This window comes from Notothenia rossii (assembly GCF_949606895.1).
Source record: "Notothenia rossii genome assembly, chromosome: 2".
Classification (NCBI taxonomy): domain Eukaryota; kingdom Metazoa; phylum Chordata; class Actinopteri; order Perciformes; family Nototheniidae; genus Notothenia; species Notothenia rossii.
In genome coordinates, this window is record NC_136904.1 from 48,140,807 (window position 1) to 48,147,549 (window position 6,743).

Sequence of the window (6,743 nt, forward strand, 5' to 3'; positions counted from 1 at the left end):
GGCCAGTAGAGAGGAGGACATTTCAATAAACATACTCTTAACACCCTCGGACTCTGCGTTGTGTTTCGTATGTGTGATGGGGTGTTATGCAGAGGGGAGGAAAACAGGACACAGCAGATTGGGATTTTGGTGGAGATGCTGAGCAGTTATTTAATTGTTGCGTGTAATTATTATTATACTGTGTGCTTCTTAGTTATTCCATATTTTGCTGTAACATGGATCTGTATGTAACTCTATATTTACTTGTTATCTACCACACTTCCTTCTACATCATACACCATCATTATACATGGTGTATATAGGATATATATTTATTTGTATACATATCTGTAAATTGTATAATTTTATTTTTCGTATTTGGGATTTCTCTTTTGTCCACTCAAATACACTTGGCCCTTTCTCTTTTCCATGTGGAAAATGGCAGCTGCATATTCTGCTTTTCTCATCTGCTCCCTGTCTGCTCATCTACGATGAGAAAATTATATAATTAATTACTAATAATCATTTAAACCTGTTATTACCAATATTTCACAAATTCTTCATGTAAACTTAAGAGTACAGCTGTATGTTGAGTATGTCAACTTTGCTTGGTTCATCTTACTGGGGGGCAGCTACATGGATGTCGGTGCAGTCCACAATAATTTTGCAGCTGAAGGCAGAATGAATTTATTATTGACTCAGAATGAAGCACAACTTCATGTCATACAATACATTGACTTTATTTGTAATTGTGTAAAAAAATATGAATATTGATTAGCAAGCAGGACCTGCAGGAACAGAGAATGGTGATGGATGGAGCTGGGAAGAAAGAAGAATAAAGAAAACAGATCAACTTTATTATCGGATATTAAAAATTCAATTTCAAAACAAGTTGCCGCTCCTACAGTTTTCTAGTATGTAAAGATGATTTCACATGACCTATGCAAAATATCACACTCAATACATGTGTGTCTCTGGGGGGTGCATTGTGCCTTTGATGTATATAAATAATATACCATAACCAAATACTATTACGTACAGTGGAAATCAGGTTGCCAGAGCAGGTCAGACCAGTGTGCATGTTCCTCAGGGTCTCAGCAGTTACAGGTGAGGTAAAGAAAATAAAAGAGAAAAAGGTCAGTAACAACACTTTAAAGTAACAACACTGAATAATTATCTCTTTTAATAATTTTCTCTCAGTAATCACTCAACTACTGTCTTTCCAACAAACAGATTGACTCACTCTCACTATCATCACAATGAAACACGTCCAGAAGAATGTCATGCAAAGCTGCCTGCCTTCCTTCCTTCGACTCTCCCTGAACTTCCTGATCTTTTAATGGTCAATGTTAACCATTTGTGCAGATAGCATTAAGTAGAAAAGATCGCTGATACTAATGTGGCGTTAGCCTACCTCCCGCCCCCTTAGCACCTGGTGGAGGGGGCGATAGGCTACTCTTCAAATGTTTCACAAAATACTTACGATCATGACTACTCTTACTGTTTAACATTTTGGTTTACTTAATGTTAAGGCTAATACAAATGACAAGGCTAATGTAATATAATGCTAACTAACATGCTCGCTACTAGCTAGGTAGCTAACTTGACTATGTTCCATGCAAAACATGTATATTACCTGATATGTTTGGTCCGACGACTCCTGGTCCTTTCATCAGACGGGAAGCGATAGAACGAGCAAGTGGTATGATCTCTTTTGTGATTACAACCTCGTACAAAGCACACAGGCATCTTGTAAAAGTGAATTTATTTGAGCAATCTCTTATATTTATTGGAGGGAATAAATCAGTCTTCTTCTTCCTCTTTGCTTTGCGAGTCACAACCAGTCTTGGAGCATTATCGCCTATGACATCACTTACGCGACCCAGAATGCATTTGGGATTTGTAGTCTTTCTAGTTGCGTATTATTCATAGTCTTATATTTCAGCATTTTTACGACAAATTGTGACTTTTTTTTGCATGGAAATGATTGTTTAAGATTGACAAACATCATATGTGTCATTCGTGGCACAATTCAAACGGGATCAAAAGATAACTTTTCTCTCTCCATTGACTTCAATGTATAATTTTCCGCTTCCGGGGTCCCATAGAGGCTCCCGGAAGGGGAGGGACTTCGCCTCTCTATAGAGAGCCGCAGTGACGCGTCCTTAAACCCGGAAGTAAACTCCTTCCGGTTCCTTCGTCTAAAACGCAATGCAATTTCTCCATAGGATTTTGGAAAATAGCTCGAAATAAGATCTGTGGTTGACACATATTTAAGAGATGGATCACGTTTTGTTCAGCCGGATAATATCCACATGTCAACCCTACTTTTATAATTTTTGAATAATAAATCTAGTCGGCAGAAGCAAAATGCTAACGTTATGCTATAAACGAACTACAAGCCAGTACAGCAGCAGGGTTGCACGACTTCAACGTCACGCCAATTTAAGATCGTTTCAACTGACTTTCGCGCACTTGCATATTTTAACAAAGCTTTTCATTTGAGCCACACTGAATTTCACTAGAAGTCATGGCTGTGTCAATTACCAGTCTGATATCATTTTACAAAGATGACAAGAAGAGTGTAGATAGAGGAGAGAACCACTACAAGTCAGGACACGTACAACAGTGCAGCCTAGATGAAGGTGTGCTTACCGGTGTTGTCAGAGCTAGCATGAGGGACAAGGTTTATAGAGTGTCGGTGAGTAGTGATAGCGAGAGTACCATTGAGCTAGAGTTAATTTATTCACATTAATTCCCATCAACAAATCCAAATGGGGGACTATGAATCAATGTGAGGGCGTCAGGGCATTCACCACTGCAACCCAGATGCAGGTCCATGAGTCAGGTTTGTGGCTCTCCCAATCAGGAGTGTTGGGGGCATCTCCAGATGGTCTGGTAGGGTCTTCCGCTGTGCTGGAGGTAAAGTGTCCCTACAGAGCCAGGGAAATGACAATTAGTGAAGCATTGCAAATCAAGGGCTTCTGTGTCAGTAAGGAAGGAGAAACATTCAGCCTGCGTGAGGAACATCCTTACTGGCACCAAGTGCAAGGTCAGCTTCACCTCACTGCAAGAGAGACTTGCTACTTTGTGGTCTGGACTACGAAAGAGTGTCATAATTTCCGATAGTCCGAGATGACAATTGGCAGCCTAACCTGTTGGCTCTTGAGGACTTTTTCAAGGCCCACATGCTTCCAAAGGTGGCACTGCCGGAATAATCACCTTTGTCACTGTTGTGGTTATTTTCTGAAAAAGACAGAAAAACAAAAAGGCATTAATTTACTTGTTCTGAGTTCAGAGAGCACTGCCGTTAAAATAAAAAAAAAATCTTTTGGAGAAAACTCAGCTTCAGGATGTTATGGTTCCCCTTGAAGATCTTTCTTGTAGCTGCTGCGATCCTTGTTTGAGTCGTTCATATGTTCGATGAAAAAGATCATAAATCTATCATTTTCAAATATAGTAATTTTAAGAAATTGTGAATAGTTTTTAAATGTAATTTACTCACCTTTGCAATGTTGTGGTTGTTAGAGTGTTAGGTTTCTGACTACAGAGAATAACATATTTACAAAATAATATTTCTTAATAAAAAAAGGCAGTCCATGCAGAAAACTATTGTGGTTTCTTGATTCAAGCCTGCCTCTGAATCCCAAATCACAAACCATTCTTTGGAGTAACGTTTTTGATAGAGAAAGACAGAAAAACAAACATCAGCCTACCGCGATAGGCCAGACCTTTCAAGGTAAAAAGACAGTTTAAAGATTTATATTTGCAGATATTATCAGCACATCTGAGTCAAATTAATATGTGTATTAAACAGAACCTAAATAAAAGAAATACAATGCACCCAGTTTAAAGACATTGTTTGAGTTTAATGATGAACTCAAAATGTAAAACAAAGTATGAAACATGTTTCTGGATTGATTAAAAAGCAGAATCTAAATAAAATAAATAAAATGCACCCAATGAAAAGACAGTTTGAGTGTAATGATGAACTCAAAATGTAAAACAAAGTATAATAATAATACATTTTATTTATATAGCGCTTTTCTACAACTCAAAGACGCTTTACAGTATGAGGGAGGGCAGACAAACAAGGACAGGCAAACAAATAAATATCGTAAAATAAAATAAACAGAAAAGTCAGTCAAGAGGAAGTTGATTGAGAGGGGGGGAGGGGGGGCTTACAGATTTGAAAAGATGTGTATGAAACATATGTGTTTACATGTGAAAAGACACTATTTTTCTCCCACCTCTTTTATGAGAGGACGTTGGAAGTTCACTAGTGCGCAACATACCTGCACCAGTTTATCTGCGAAGGGCCTCAGGTGAGATGGAATGAACTTTAGGATCCTAAATTCTTTCAAACGAGCATTTGCTCTCTCGACGTGAATCCTATTTTCTGCGATAAGCTTTGTAGCCTGTGCTTCGCTGTGTGTCAGTTGGCCATGACAGAGGAATGGGGGAATGTTGACAGTGACTCCTTCAGGAAGAATGTTCTGGATTAAGAATCCCTTGTCAGCCAATATCACATCTCCAGGTTTGAAATGCTGAAGAACACCAGAATCACGTACTATCTCTTTGTCACTTGTTGATCCTGGGTATAGTTTGCTGCAGTATGTGATCACAGCATTTGGTGCTACCCCGAGCAGTAGTTTGAAGGAGTGCATGCCACGGTAAGCAGAGTAGGTCTCTTTCTGGATATCCATTTGCTTGGGGATAGCAATTTTGATGTCCGTACAATCCACTATCATTCTGCAGTTTTGGATGTGCCGAAATGAAGAAGGCAAGCTGGTTTTATTTTTCTCCCGGCTGGGAACAGTACTCATTATGTCCTTCAAAAGTAATTTGTGGAGAACCTCTATAAATGTTACAATCACATTTCTGACAGTGCTTTCACCACAGTGAAAGAGTGCAGCCAGATGAAGGTGTGTGTAATTATGACGCAGTTTCATGAGGGTCATGAAAACTAGGTTTTCAAGACTCAGTGCTTTGGGGAACCAACCTTCTGGGTATGTAATGGAACCCTCAAAACGAGCAACATACTCACACACAGCACTGAATGTGCCTCTATCTGGCAATCCTGTCTCCATCCGAAGAACCTTTTCACTCAGCTGAGAGGCAGAATACTTGTCACGGCAGTAACTCTGCTTTGCCTTGGACTCCTCTAGCTGGATCTCTAGCTGCATTATGTGTCTTTGCTGAGATTGAAGTTTTTCTTCTACCGTGGTTGCTTGCTCCTCGGCATTCTCAGATAGTGGTTGAGGATCTTCATTAGCAGCCGCCTGTGTTGATGGACCTGCTTCCTCTTCAGTCATTAGACACGCAGCTTCTTCCTCCATTCCATCAATTATCCCTCTCAGACAGTAGGAATGCTCTTCTACATTCTGTGCTTCAAATGAAACAGGCCTTTTTCTCTTTTGTAAAAGAAAATGACAGCTGCAGATGCGGGAACAGGCATTGGGCTTCCTGTCAGCTCGTCTGTTGGGAAGATATAAAATATTAGTTTCATGGAAGTCACACCGTCACATATAAGAGCATTAAGACATACAGTACATAGGCTAAAGCAAAACACCTAAATATATAACCTTGCACTTTGAAGTCTCGTGAACATTTTCACTATTTTGACATTTTTATAGATCAAAATTGAACTAAAGAAATAAATGGGAGATTAATCCATACTGAAAATATGTGTCAGCTGCTACACTAATTATAATAGTTATATTTCTTAATTAAGATAATATATTACTTTATTGATCCCAATTTGGGAAATGTTTGTGTTGCAGCAGCATAAAAAGAAAAAGAAAATATAAGTTATTATATATACAAAAGTATGTGAGGGATGGAATATTAAATTGAATATAAATGTAAAATGTACATGTGATTTTAAGTCCAAGAGAAGCTATGGAGCAGAGTTCTCTGCCAGCCATAGGTGATTTGTTATTAGTTCAATATGTCAAACTGATTTCCCTGACTACAATCCTTAGTTACATGGTGAAACGTTATGCTGCTTGTACTAATTAGACTTATCATATAAGCCACACAGGTTTTAATAGGATGTATTCATTATCTTTACTTATGTTGCGGTCTTTTCAGCAGCACCATCTCTAAAACCGCGATACAGTCACTACCCATCATTTACATTTCACCGTGACATGGACAAAAATGTAACATCAGCTTACCTCATAGCACGAATCCAGACTCTCCTTTGGGAAACATTGGCCGGGAAACGATAGAACGAGCACGTTCCATGCGAAGACCTGTGGCTGCAACCCGGAGCAAAGCAATAAAACATTGCGTAGCTAACTAGTAGCGCCAGCTTTAGCTAACGTTAGCTAACGAAACGAACTGCCGAGTAAAATTGGTAAATGAGACAATTTCAAAAATACAGATTCTAATGGTCAGATATATATATACAGATACTAAAGATATGCATGTACTTGCTTTAAAGCAGAACACGGGGGAAAACAAACTTAGCAGGAGTGTTTACGTGTTCGGCGTAATGACGTACAACGGCCTCGACAATTTCTGTAGTCCTATTCAGCCACTCGGTAACAACCATCGTTTTTCAGACACGTAAACTCTTCAAAAATCCCCAGTGGGGTCACTGCTGATGTATTTAATGTCGTAGAACAAAACGTCAATTACCTCTTAAATTTGTGTCAACCACAGACCTTATTTCGAGCTATTTTCCAAAACCCTATGGAAAAAATGCATTGCTTTTTGAGGAAGGAACCGGAAGTGCTAAAAATGCTAACTTACTTCCG

General features: G+C 39.0%; 1 long non-coding RNA gene across 1 annotated transcript; it reads right to left on the bottom strand.

Moving 5' to 3' along the window:
- Positions 1-698: 698 nt before the first annotated feature.
- On the bottom strand, positions 699-1,528 carry LOC307030797. Its single transcript, XR_013805787.1, has 2 exons — positions 1,019-1,528; positions 699-798 (listed from the first exon to the last, which is right to left on the bottom strand). It is a non-coding gene; the product is annotated as an uncharacterized lncRNA (long non-coding RNA).
- Between the last annotated feature and the right edge of the window lie 5,215 nt (positions 1,529-6,743).